At 44.4% G+C, this 14,680-nt stretch overlaps 1 protein-coding gene across 1 annotated transcript in view; it reads right to left on the minus strand.

The window, feature by feature from the left end:
* The window catches only part of PKIA (cAMP-dependent protein kinase inhibitor alpha), a 59,920-nt gene extending 48,724 nt beyond the window's left edge, over positions 1–11,196 (minus strand). Inside the window, exon 1 of the mRNA XM_054020138.1 lies at positions 10,812–11,196. The gene's annotated coding sequence lies outside the window, so the exon portion shown is untranslated. The remainder of the gene's footprint in view (positions 1–10,811) is intronic.
* Positions 11,197–14,680: the final 3,484 nt, after the last annotated feature.

A 14,680-nucleotide genomic window follows, 5' to 3' on the forward strand; every position in this document is an offset into this window, starting at 1 on the left:
AATACCAGCATCCTGTGGCTCCTATCTCTTTTACCTTATGTTGTTATACTGCTCCCCATCACCACACCACCGTGCATGTAAAATCAATACCAACAGTGCGGTCTCTAATGGGCCTCATCAAGTCTCTGAAACCTCTTCCGATTTGAGGTTTAAAAAAACAAACAAACAAGCAAAAAAAAAAACCCTTTGCTTGGAGTGAGGTTTGAGGTTTTGGTTTTAGTAGTTTAATTCTTAACCTACACAATACTTATTATATAAAGTGATTGAAATGTTACAGCAGGGGGGCACAGAGAAAAGTTCGGAGGGCGCAGCAGGGCCGGGCCAGCCCCCACAGGGGGGTGGGGAGGGAGCGCTATCCGGTCCAGCTCCCGGCCCCAGCTCCGCCCCCAGCCCTAGCTCCACCCACAGCTCACAATCCTCTGCTGAACCAACTGTGCAGTAATGGAGGGGTGGTGCAGACAGATTCCATTACTGGTAAGAGTGGGGGTGCAACAGGAAAAGTTTGGGCACTATTGTGTTACAATATACAATTAACCTACCTAGGTGATGAACTGTGGTGCCCTTATGCTTCCAATGCAAGCCATCTCTATTTTTATAGAAATCACGCCCATTTCTCAAGCCATGCTGCCTCCTCAGATCACATATTATCCATGCACATCTCATGTCAGACTTTGGCTCCACAAAGCTTTACAAATAAAGGTTATTTAAAATTCAGTATTCTATATTTAGATGTGATGCTTTATTTTTAGTAAAAAGCAAAAGAGGGTCCTGTGGCACCTTTAAGACTAACAGAAGTATAGGGAGCATAAGCTTTTGTGGGTAAAAGTGAGGTTCTTACCCACGAAAGCTTATGCTCCCTATACTTCTGTTAGTCCTAAAGATGCCACAGGACCCTCTGTTGCTTTTTGCAGATTCAGACTAACACGGCTACCCCTCTGATATTTTCTTTTTAGTGTTACACGCTAAATCAGCCCCTTAAGAGTCTGACATTTTCACATGCTCCATTTCTCACATGGAGTGATAGACTCAAGGAGCTCAGTCTACGTAGCTTAACAAAGAGAAGGTTAAGGGGTGACTTGGTTACAGTCTATAAATACCTACATGTGGAAACAAATATTTGATAATGGGTTCTTCAGTCTAGCAGAGAAAGGTGTAATATGATCCAATGGCAGGAGGCTGAAGCTAAACAAATTCAGGCTGGAACTAAGGTGTACATTTTTAACAGTTATTTAATTAATTATTGGAACCAATTACCAAGGGTTGTGGTGGATTCTCCATCACCAGACATTTTAAAATTAAGATTGGATGTTTCTCTAAAAGATATGTGCTAATAATTACTTCATAAATAGTTCTATGACATGTGTTAGACAGGAGATCAGATGATCACAGAGTCCCCTTCTGGCCTTGGAATCGATGAATTAACCAATCTTGCCCATTTTGTATTTCCTCTCACCACATTTCAGCGCACAAACACTAACTCAACTTGGTAAGAATGCCATCATCCACTAATTGTACTACATCTGAAGAGATATGAAATATGAAAAGATTTCAGACAGAACTTTCCGCTTGGTCACCCAGGCCATATATGGTCATATTTGGTGCTTTCATACATTTGCAAGATGCAGCTTTATGAAAGCTTAGTATCAACTTTGCCACGAACACAAAGCAGTAATCTTCCACTGTCAGCCATGCTGCATCATAATTTTTTTAAGAAATAAAACAATATGGCCCTGATTTTGCAGTGAATTCAGATGGGCAGTTCTCTTACAGCCACAGGGAGCTCCACTGACTTCAATTTCCATATGGAACTCATTGCAGGATCAGGGCCTAGAAAAGCCAAGATTTGCCTAAGAAGTTTCTTCAAAATGACCAACAGGTAAATGGAGTTCTTGAACCTGGGCCGTACTTAAGGCTTTATCTCTGTAGCATTCATCTAAGGTAAGAATATCCTTTCTTGGAAGCTCTGACCAATATGATACATGATAGTTCAAATGAGCTTTAACAAGTGCTATAAAGAGAATCAAAGAAGAAGGAAGGAGGAGTGTGAGGGAGGAGAGTTAACAAGCATTTGTGTGATTTTAAAACAGCATGTGGTGAGCTCTTTTCCCAATAGTTATGTGCTCACCTTAAGTTTAAGATGGTGATTCCTGTAAGGATATACTAAATAGATAAGCACCTGTTTAAAATAAATATAAAATAAAAAAAAAGAGTATGTATAACCATATGAGGAACTGTAGCTTTGAGACATTCTACAGGATATCTAGGGGTTGCCACGGTAACTTAGATAGATGCAGTCAGGAATCTTTTAGAATAGGCCAACAGGAAAGAGCCATTAAGGTTCAGACAGTCAAAGAGGGCATGCTTGCTTACAACTTGAGATGCAATTTCATCTCACCTCCCATAGTTTTGTTTAGAACCTGCTACTTAGTTTAAAGCACTCCACGGAAATAGTGAAGATTTAGCAAATCCAGATTTAGCAAACCCTGCAAAACCAGAGATGCTATCACAATGTCTGGAGTGGTTCATGACCATGTGTGCCAACCTTCTGGCAGACTGTCGAAAAGCAGGACAGACACCCCAAACTGGTGGTATATTCTATAATTAGATTTCACATTTGTTACTGGGTTGGGGAAATCCTGGAGCACTCTCTGACAGTCTTACCATGGAGTCACAGACAGTCCCCTTAGGCACTTCAGTCAGTGTTTAATTTGTAATAAAAGAGGTGCCAGGCCACAAGCAAAATTTTTACATTCATAACTGATGCAGCAAGCCCAGAGGCGGCAGGGCTATCAAGACTAGAGGTGCCAGGGCTCAGTCCTGGCAAGCTCTGGCACAAATTAAGCACTGACTCTAGTCTATCTTGCCATCCAAGCAAGCTGGATTTAGTGATAAATGGTCACTTACACCAAAGATCACAAAATATTCAGGTTGCTCCCAGTCCCAAGAGACCTGACACTTATCCCAGGTCAATTTGCACCTTAGATCTCGCACAAAAGATAATGCTTGTAGCCAATCCTGTAATAAACTAAAGGTTTATTAACTAGGAAAAAGAAATGAGAATTATTTACAGATTAAAACAGGTGAGCATATATACGCAAATGAGTTTCAGTCTGTAATCCAACAGGTAATAGAGTTGTAGAAACCTGTCAGTTCAAAATGTCTTTCAGGGCTAACCCATGCCAAGCAGCATGGGGATCTCTTTGCTTATGTTTAGGAATCTTTGCCCCTCAAGAGTCCAAACAGCATTAGAGAGATTCCGTTTCTCCTTGTCAGGGATTTTTATCCCCTCCACTCCAGAGTCCAAACTGATGGGATGAATTCATGCATAGATCTCTCCTTCCTGAAGGGAATTAGGAATGCATCAACAGGGTCTCTCTGCTTTGATGCTATGCAATACTTTATTTACCTTCCATGGGCCATCTTGTACATAGGACAAGTCCTTTCCCTTAATTAAATGCTTCTTTTCCTGTTTGGGGAGTTACACAACCACAGAGGTTTACAATGCCAACATAAATTTGCACCACGGGCTATAGAGGTTGTAAGAGAGATCAGTACATGCAGCACTATATAAGCATTCTATAAAGTCTAAACACATTTTTATCAGCTTAACATCTAATATCTATTTTGATAGTGCTAACATACAGTTGAGCAAGACTGGTTTCCAGCTGTTGGATAAGTATAAAATTGAAGAATTATAGTTATCTTAACTTTGGTTAAGGAAATATATATATGTGTTGTAAAGAAAGGCTTTGACTAGCAAGTAGAAGGAAGGCCTTGGAAATAATGAGTTTTAAGGCCAAAAGGAATGAAGAAGGGAGGCTGTCTGGTTCAAAGAATAACTAATGAGATAAGGGGAAATTTCTAAAAAGGTGGCCTCTGACCAACAGGGTGACTGCAGATGGTTTTAAATCTAACAGAATCTGTCTTAATATAAGCCAACATGGCCCTTCCCCAACCTCTGCACACCAGCGTTAAAGCCTGTGTGAACCCAGGTGCAACAGGAAAACTGTTAGGCAGCAAGAAGGAGGGGAAGAAAGGAAATTCTAAATCTTATCTGGATTAAGACTGGAAATAAGGGTGAACTGTCTCCAAGTAGGTTTTTAGCTAAAGTCTGTAACTGGCAGCGACATCATTTGGTCATACCCCCTAAGGGTATAAAAAGTAAACTCTTCAAGCGTTCATCGTTGGAGCTGACCAATATGAGCCTAAGCATCCCTGGGTTTAGCCCGTTTGTAAGTATCTTGATCAAATGCTTATAAATGTTTTGTTACTGTTTGGATATAGTAAATTGCTTATTATTTAGGCATGTTTAGAGCAACTGCATAAAGTAGTTGGCCTTTGGACTTACTAAAGAAACTTATGGTTAAATTGGTGTTCGGTGCTTTCCCATATTAATAATTTCAAAATGCATTTTTAAGTGTTCAGTGAGGCACCTGGTCTGCCAGCATCATAGAGGCAAGATCTCTAAAGATTTCTTTTAGGGAGGACTTGAAAGGAAAGTAACAACGGGAAGGACCAGCATACCTGTGACAACTGAAATGCATACAGAAAGTGGAGTGGGAATTTATTTTTCGTCTTTAATTATGGGGTTGTGGAGAACAGTTTTAGAAAACTCAGTTCAACCTAGGAAGTAGTAGATTAAGGACATGTAGGAACCATTTTAGCCACCTCAGAAATGTAGCGTAATGCAGCAACTACATTAATCTAGGGGAATATATGAAGAATACTGTATCTTATTGAAACCACAAGAAGAATTTAAGGATGCAGAATGCAATTACTGGAGGCCAAGACATTAGATTTAAACACCCCTAACTGAGATATTTATTAGTTTAATTATTGCTCTATTGTTCCTGATATCTTTATATAAACTCCTTTGTAAGCTTTTTGGTTTTGTTTTTTTTAATAAAGGAAGTTCCTGTATATACAGGTTTTCTTTTTTACATTGTGTTACCTTAGTGGAGATGTTTTTCCTTTAATCATGCTATGACATGACAAATAAAGAAGTTTGATCTGATCTGCATGTGCTCCTGCACTGAAACACAGCAGATGTGGCAGCAGCATAACAAACAATCCTCGTTTTAAAAAAAGTTACAACTTGATTTTGCATTTGGGAGAAATGTATGTGACATTGGGTTAGAGCCACAAAAGGATTTAGGGGCCTAACTGTGACTCTAGGCACCTAAATCTAAAATTTAGATCTTCAAAACCCCTACTCAGTTGCTGCCTAAAGCCATAGGTGCCTATATTTCTGCTGATAAAGTTCCGTAGCACCTAAAATCTGCAAATCTACCAGCGGGCACGTGCACAGCTGCCTAAATTCTGCCTAGCTCATGCCTTAGCCTTAGAGGGATCCTCAAACTAGGCATTGCCCTGCCTATCTTACCTGCGGGCCTGATCCTATAGGACTACTCAGAGCATGACTACTGGATTGGGCCTCACTGAAACCATAGCTGGGGGAGGAGTTCTGACACCCCTCTTATATTTCTTAGAGCATCCACTCAGGATGTGGGAGCTTCAGGTACAAATCCAGCCCCTCTGCCCAATGTGGAGCAGGAATTTCAACCCAGGTCTCCCACAGTGTTGGTGAGTGCTCTAACCACTAAGCTCTGTGGTATGTCTTAATGTCTCCTCTTGAAGCTGTTCCACTGTGTATAAATAGTCACTGTAGTAAATCCACCTCTCTGAGATGCAGTAGCTAGGTTGACAGACACATTTTTCTGTCGACCTAGCAGTGTTTACATGTGGGGTTTAGGTCGGCTTAATTACATTGCGCCTGAAATTTTTCACAACCCTAAGCAACATACTTATGGCGACCTGATTTTGTAGTGTAGACCAGCCCTAGACACTGCAACACTGAGCCTAAATTCCCTTTGTGGATCTAGCCTTGTGTGTCCGTTTCTCTGCACATTAAAAATCTAATCCTTCCAAGCTTATGCATAAACAGTAAATGTCAATTTCCCTGCACAAACACAAAGGATAATCATCTAAATTTACAGATAGGCAAAGTAAGAAAACTGCTGCTTTAGAACCTATCAGACTGTGATTTAAAGATATTTACATTTTTTAAAAACTTTTTATTAAGGCAAAGTTACAACAATACATTAACATACTACATCATAAGTTACTTACTAAGCATCAGGTTAATATTCAAAGAGCCTGACTTAAGATTCTGGCTTGCTGGTTGGGGAACCCTTTTCCTCTGAGTACGCTGAAAAGGGTGACCACATTTCTAAATACCTATCCTCTTTTTGTCATTTCTGTTGTGTATGTACTTGATGTGAAAGTTTATCCATTACAAGGGCAGTCCATATTTTAAGATTAATTTGTCATTCTGTTTAAAATGTATATCCTTTATTGGAGCATCAAGTAAGCAGGTCAGGGAAATATCAACTTCTACCATCGTTAAATAATTATTGTCTGATCCCCCATTACTTACTCACCACATAACTTCCTAAAACCATAAACATTTAAAAAGATATAAATTTAAAAATGCTTAAAATAAATATTGATATTTGTCAAAATTACAAAAATATGAATTCTGCCTAGCCTAATTATGTGTTAGTTTCAGGGACTGAGCATCCAATTTTTGAAGTGCAAAATGTTTTGAAATACTTAGTTGACTGTGGGTATGAAGATATATCAAGTATGTACCCATCACTGTTTATTAACAGTGGATAAAATTCTTTCAAACCTGTACTGCAGTAATCAACTTTGATACTCTTATCTGTGCACACACAGATCTTCGATTGACAATAATTACTAAAAACAGACTTTAGTAAGATCCTCTTTCTGTGTAAGTAGGAGATATGAAAGTTGACACATGCCATTTGAATCACAGAGGGAAATCTCCCCTCTTTATTTGCAAATACCAACTATTTCTTATAAAATTAGGTGTCAAAGAAATGTTATGCTAACTTTTTTGGTGTGGAAAGTACAATAATGCAATCTTTAGAGTATGCAACTAATCAAGGTTAGTATCATCCCGAAGTAATACTTTAAAGTGAATTGTAAATATTTTAATATAATTGAAAAACATGTTTGCAGGGGTTGAAGCAGCTATTTGTAAAGATCTTAGTTATAGGAAAAACAAATAAATATGCATATTTATACACAGCCAAATCATTGTAATTTATTTATTGTTAGCTAGTAAGTCTGTTGTGAAAAGTGATATTAACATACAAGTATCACTTTTCACCAGGGCCGGCTCCAGGGTTTTGGCCGCCCCAAGCAGCCAAAACAACAACAACAACAACAAAAAAGCCGTGATCGCGATCTGCGGCGGCAATTCGGCGGGAGGTCCTTCACTCCCAGGCAGAGTGAGGGACCCTCCGCCGAATTGCCGCCGAATACCTGGACCCACCGCCCCTCTCCAGAGCGGCCGCCTCAAGCACTTGCTTGAGAAGCTGGTGCCTGGAGCCAGCCCTGCTTTTCACAGCCCTGCCAAGTATGGGGACAAATTAAGCCCTAGATGGGGAGTCGGAGGAGGCAACGTGGCCAGGGGCATTGGGGGTTGGTGGGTGGGGGAGGCAGCGGGGAGCTGGAGCCTGAAGCCCCGTGGCCAGAGCCTGAAGCCTGCCACCGCACAACCAGAGCCTGGAGCTGGAGCCTGAAGCCCCTCGGCCAGAATCTGCCACCGCACCACCTCAAAGCTTGAGCCCCACTTCCCCGGGAAGGTGGGGAATTCACTGGCTGCCTGCTCCTCCCGCATTGTGCCCGTGGTGTCTCCAGTGGTGGGCTGGAGACACCACGGGCAGTTCCAGCAGCCAACACCAAGACGGTGCATCCGGGAGCAACAGGGACGGGGAGGGGCCACTATTTTGCCACCTACCCCCACCCCAGGAGGCTGTGACTGTAAGAAAAGCCCCTGGTGGCCACATGTGACCGCATTTGAGAAATGCTGATTTATATCTAGCGCAAGCCTTTCTTTGACAGGACATAACATGACATGAGGATTGGAAGATTGCTTAGGAAAATTAGCAGATTCAAAAGACAGTAACAAATAAAAGCATAATTGAAAGATTATGTGCTTACTCTGAAATGTGGCACTTCTGTCAGTTCAAGCCAACATTTGGAAACATGAAACAATTTTCACTGCAATCTCTTTAAATCTAAGATAATGGAATAGACTGACTGAGTTGCTTAAATTCAACCGTAGGGCACTAACACAAATGAAATTGTAACTCTGCAGTTTCAAGTGAATAAGAGTTCTTTTTAATAGTCAAATATTACCTCTCTGTGCACTTTATTTAATTACACTGTGCATGCATCTGCAAGGTGCACCAAGGACCCAAATAAAAGCAACTGAAGTTTTCATTTAAACTAAACTAATAATATCGACATCCTCACAGACGTGAATGTACATGTTTGGTCTGTTACTCAATAATGCTAGAGTCTCACTAGATCCCCACCTCCACCACCCCTGCTTTAATAGCTGTTAGTTAAAACACTGGTTAGAAGCATTATTTTCTTTCCTAGAAAACACAAATAGTTCCATTTACTGCACTAATGCTGTGTCAACGTAAGTGATTACTTATGTCATTTGACACTATATAATTTAACATAAAATGGAAAAATATCACCTGTTCTCTTCAGCAGACAGATGAACTCTAGAATATGGACTACATGGCCTGACACGACAAGAGCATGAGCTTAACTACACACTTCCCTTTACCACTCTGGGACAACTATGGGAGAAACCAGCATATATGATCCCAGCGGGTGCACCTTTGGAATTAGCAAAGATCAAGCATGATCTTTGTTAACCAGAATACCATGTAAAAGTGTCATAATAGACTTCCAAGAATTTTAATGCTTTTTAAGCCATAGTTTGATTGAAAAAATAATACAACTTCATTGGGTTGAAATGGAGACAGACCAATGCTCTATTATTATGAGTGTTCCAAAAGGGATACCTTAGAAACTAAAATTAATGGGTCATGTTTAATGGAGGTTCTTCAGAGCCAATAATTGTGTCAGCTGAATTAATCTTTAATACGGTCATTAACCAATCATTCTTTGTTAGTATCTTTCCAAACCAGTGAACACATTAGGATGTCTTATAACTCCCTGCTTCTACTGACATCCACCTCCTCTGCCTTCTGCTCTAATCTCCACAACAGTGCTAAGCCACATCTTCCCAGAAAGAGCGGAAACAACCTGAGTCACTTCCTACATTTCTTATCTGCATTTCATCTAATTACAGTAGCATCTAGAGGTCTCAGTCGTGCCAATCATTTGACCAACACACAAAAGGAGACAAGCCAAGTCAGGGCCCTTTCTCTTCAAAACAGCTGTTTAAACTTCTACTATCCTCTTCTCAGTAGTACCTCTTTCTTTCAGTATAAACTCACGCCCCCTCCTTGTCCTCCCACAAGCATCTTTTATTTTCTCTTTCAACTCATGTAGAGTTGCTAATCAGTAGCTCCTATAATCAGTTCCCCGTTTAATGATCTGTCTCTGCATACCAGTTCTTGTACATAGAAGCCTGTTTGGGGTATTAGAACAGAACAAATTATATATATACACACACGACAGGTGGATTTCCTCCTTTGGCTCAACTCTTAAAAATCTCTCTGATCAATGAAACATGAACTCTTGGGTGTATTCCATAAGCAAGATACAGCATCAATAGCCAAGCTGTAATATGGCTGTACTAATGGGAGGAGAACTGGCTCTTCCAACTCTTCCAAAAGATATACGATCAATCAGTGGTTCACCAAGCCTTCTGTTCTACTGAACCTAGGAACTGTTAGTGGTATCCGACATTTTACCTTGATGCTCTGCATCAAAACATAAGATAAAAGAACAGGGAGCAGCATCAGAATCCATTTTAGGCACTACTTCTACTCCTGTAACTTCTACTACATTGGCTTTCGGTTATGGATGCTTTCCAAAATTAGGGATTTAAACTAAGAGACCAACTTCTATCTAATATGGTTCCTTTCCAGTCAAACCTTCCTACCATAAGATGTTGTTTCCTATCACTGGGGAAATTTAAAAGTAGCTCAGAGAAAGCACTAGAAAATAAAACAGCTACAGGGAACAATCCTCCACCTGTGACAGGCATGGGCTAGCTGATCCAATAGGTCTTTCAACTTTTAATTTCTTTGTTCGATAAATGGGAAATATAATCCCCATTGTTTACTCAAGAGCCCTTGGCTTGTAACAAGCTGAAGGGAAGCAGCCCTGCTGTGAAGCAGAGAATTGACATCAAACATCCCACATTCTGGCGCAAAAGGATCCATGTTTCAGTTGGAGGAATTTTCTGTTGCTGGAGGGAAGTGACAAATTAACCAAACACAGCTCCAGACACTTGCCAGCCTGCGTCTCTCCAGCCAAACGCTCCCAGTGTTGGAGGCACTGCAGGGAATCCGGGGGCTGATGCCTGGCAGCTTCTCTGGAGCGGTGAGGAGGCTTCTTCGGCCGCCTCCCAAGGAAGCCCCCAGGCCCGACACCTCACAGCCGCGCTGAGCTTTCGGCCGGGAGCCGGTGGGGCCGCCTCCCCGCGCGCATCAGAGAGTCCCGGGGACGGCTGGGCTCAGCTGAACCTCCCACGCTCCGGGTCACGCACCCAGGGAGGGGGACCCCGACTTGGACCGCTGCTTATCCGAGCTGAAATGAACACCCTTCCCAGGCTACCCTCTCCCCGGCCGGGCCCCACGGCCATGCGGCTGGAGCCTCTCCCAGCGAGCCACACGCACACGCCGCGGGCTTCCCCCGGCTTGCGCGCTCGCTGCTTTCGGAAAGGCTCCGTCCCCCAGCTCCCGGCGGCTTGACGCCCCGCTGCAGCGGACACACGCTACGCGACTCACCTGCCCAGCGACCGACTCAGTGCATCGTCCTCCCCCGCGCCTTGCTACTGCTGCTGCGTTGGGGACCCCCCGGGCGGCCGTAGCTCAGTGCGGGAGTGGGGGGGTCTGTGTCCGCGCCTCACGCTGTCACTCCACTCCCCGCATCCCAGCGCCAGCTGAAGCTCCCAAATTCACAGCGCTCCGGCTGCATGAAGTCATCCTCCTCCTCCTTCTCCCTCCCCCGGATCGCTGCACTCCGCAGCTCGCCGCGGGGAGGGGCGGCGGGCTGGCTCTGCCCCCACAGAAGGGTGTGGGGCTCGCTCCTCCCCCTACCCGGGGGGCTGCGATGCCGCGCGCGCAGCGAAGGCCCCGGGAGCCGGCCGCGGAGGGTGCTGACTCGCAGGGGTTGGCGGCTGTGCCTAGCAGTTGCGAGCCCCAACCCCGGCTTGTGCTGCTGGATGGGCTGTTCCGTGCCGCGAGCACGCTCCCCTCCTGAATTCCCTTCTCCTGGCCCTGGAGCTGCCGTGCAGCTGGGGATTGCCGGGGGAGGTTCCTGCCAGCTGGGTTTCAATAGTGCGGATCCAGGGGGAGAAGCACCTGCCCTCCTGCTAAACAGGACTCTTCTCCCCTATACTGGAAAGTCATTGTGGTCTTCTATCCAGCCAGGGCCGGCTGGCTTTAGGAAGTCCAGGGCCCAATTCGAACATTTTCGCTGGGGCCCTGGCAGGGATGACTTTAAAAAAAAAACAAACTTTAATTTCTTCCATGTATTATTTACTTTCCATTACTATATAAATCATAAAATTATATATTGTACATTGCTGGCTGGAGGCAGGGCAGGGGCTGACTGGAAGTAGGGTCCAGCGCCGGCTCTGGCTTTTTTGCTGCCCCAGGCAAAAAAGCCTCCCGCCGCCCCCCAGCGTGGCAGGCGAGGGCACCGAGCCCGGCCGCAGGCCGCTCTCCCTGACCAGCCAGAGTGCCGGGGGAGGGGGGGGCGGCGACCCTGCCACGGCTCCGCTGGCGGCCGGAGCCCCGGGAGGATGGCGGAGAGCCCGGCCGGGGCTCCGCTCTCCCTGGCGGCCGGAGTGCCGGGAAGAGAGCGGCGAGCCCGCCGCGGCTCCGCTCTCCCCGGCGGTCAGAGTGTCGGAGGGAGGGCGGAGAGCCCGCTGCGGCTCCGCTCTCCCCGGCGGCCGGAGTGCCCAGCCGGGGCTCTGCTCTCCCTGGCAGCCGGAGCACCACGCTGCCCCCCTCCAGGTGCCGCCCCAAGCACAAGCTTGGTGGGCTGGTGCCTGGAGCCGGCCCTGGTAGGGTCTGGCTAGAGGCAGGGCAAGGGGTGCGGGGCTGGCTGCGGGCAGGGCAGGGGCTGCAGCAGGGGCTGGCTGTGGGCAGGGGGTGCAGCAGGGGTTGGCTGTGGGCAGGGTAGGGGCTCCCCTGCTTCTACCACCCTGGCCCTTTAAATAGTTGCCGGAGCCTTGGGGAGGGGAGATCTGCCTAATTCAAGTCATTTACAGGAAGAATGGCTTTATTGGTATCAATTAAAGATATTCAGAGATCTAGTCACTGTAGCAATTACAGGCCAGACAAGCCCTTTAAAAGAGCTCAACCACCACATTCACTGCTTGACTTTCCAAAGAGCTCAGCTCCCATTGAGCACCGAAATAAGTGGTCGGATTTCTGCACGAAGTATCTGAGTACGTTGGGTGCACAGCTCTTTGGAAAATCTGGCCACAAGTGTCACAATGGGAGCTGCTGTTTGCTGAGCCCTTTTGAAAATCTGGCCTGTCATAGGTGCTGAGCATTTACCTTGCATGCTTGTGCTACCCTACAAATTTTAAAACAATAAATGACATATAAACTGCTGGATTAGTAAATAGCTGAGAAAACCTGACCTACACACACAAAATAGCTAAGGGTCAGACTCTGTCACTCTTGCTCACATTGAATAAGAAGTCCTTTGCAAGTAGCCTTCTTGATTTCAATTGAACTACTTTTGAAGTAGGGCTCTGATCCTGCAATGAGCATTGGGGTCCACCTTCGTGGAGCTGGTTGCAGTATTACTGTGAGGAAGAGTGACAGAATCTGGTGCTGAGACAGCAATATAGAATTTTAGAAAATATATTTTGTAAAAAAATAAATGTGTTATACAGGCATAAATGATCTTTATAGTATAGTTTACCTATGGCATTTGCAATGAGCTTGTCCTGACCGTATATAAGCACCTATTAACTAGTAGAGGCCTGGATTGAGTCTATTTTTGCTCTGAGTTATCAGTGACCTACAAACACCTAGAACAAGCTCTCAGTCCCACCTATTATTTTTGCTTTGCTTTTTGCACTGCTTCACTTCATACTGGGCCTTCTCTGACATGTTTATTCATGTGTATGTGTCCTGATTCAAATTTTTTCTCCAGAAATGTCCTATGTGTGTGGTGTTTGCCTCAGTTCTCTACATTTGCATTGTTGTTTGCTTTGTGGGTTATTTATTTTGTCTATTTGTTATTGTTTTGGCCTGTCCAGGCCAGGGAAAGTACATCTGTGTTCGTGTTTGGGAAAGCTCTATCAGGGATATTGGAAGTCTTGTCTAGGTCAGTCCTTGAAGGGTAATACCTTTTCTGCATTAAAAGGTCAGGAAAAACCAATGCCCACCTCAAAGGAATTTGAAAGTGTGGGAAATCCTGGCTTTGGTCAGTTCCAAATCTGATCTAAGATCATCTGCTGAGGAAAACTTGGTCTCTCAGCCAGACCACTTGGTTCTGGGTTTTACCAAATTCTTTTTTAAACCAATTTTATGAGGGATTTCATAAATGTATATTAAATACAAAAATAAAAACAAAGAAACAAACATGTTAACAGAAATACAAGCAGAGTGGGCAGAGGCAAATGCATTGTCAGAACACTTTCTATAAAGTCCACAAAACAGAGAACCAGTACATCAAATGCATATAGAACAAGCAGGAAACTATAGCAGGCAGAAATAGGTTAATGGGCAGACAGTTACAGCCCCATCTGTGATAAAGTGGCTGACCCACAACAGCTGAGAGAGAGAGAGGCCCCTCCTCCCTCTTCATCCCTTCCCCAGAAGAAGAGCTCTCAGGAAGAGGTACTTAGGGAGAGACTTTCCAGAGATTTGGGGGAAGTCTTGCCTGTAAGGGGTTATATGCTGCTAGGGAGCCTTAGGGGACTCTGCATCAGACTGAAGGTAGAAGTGGTCTAGACTAGAGAAGCAGCAGTAAGTCTGTGGAAGCAGACCCTGGCTATTTAATACAGGATCCTTGGCTGGAATCCAGAACAGAGGGAGGTCCTGGGTTCTCTTACTGAATCCCAAAGAAAGAGAGGTAAAATAAACCCTGATACAAAGCAGGACAAGGGCTGTTGAGCCTATGGTGTGGCTGAAGGCCTGGGACAGATTTGTTATTTGCTTTTATTGGACTCTTTATTACTCTGTAATGTGTGGAACTACAAGGGATCTAGCTGGAGGACTGGGTTGGGAAAAGGGGTAAACTGTCCCACACTCGGATTTACCATTATCATAGGATGCCAGAGCTGAAGAGGCTGCTACACCAGGCTTGGCCATGATGAGGTGCAGTGACTGGTGAGTGACTCTTCTCCAGTCATCTACAGTACACTATAAAGCACAGAACACACCCAAGGTTTGGATAGCAAGTACAATTCATACTGGACAGCAAGACTCTGTCACAGTTATATTTTGAAGTGCTGTGCAAGAGTACATAGCATTAATAAGAGTTCTTAGAAAAGGCAATGTGGCACCATCAATGTCAGCTTGTCGAACATAGAGTGTTCATTGTTATTTTGACTCTGTAGCCAGTTTGTCTCTACTCTGAAAATTTCAGACAGTCTCTGATTCAAGTGCTTGAACAGCTTGCAGAATAA

The sequence above is a fragment of the Malaclemys terrapin genome, chromosome 2, assembly GCF_027887155.1.
Source record: "Malaclemys terrapin pileata isolate rMalTer1 chromosome 2, rMalTer1.hap1, whole genome shotgun sequence".
In the NCBI taxonomy this organism is placed as follows: Eukaryota; Metazoa; Chordata; order Testudines; family Emydidae; genus Malaclemys; species Malaclemys terrapin.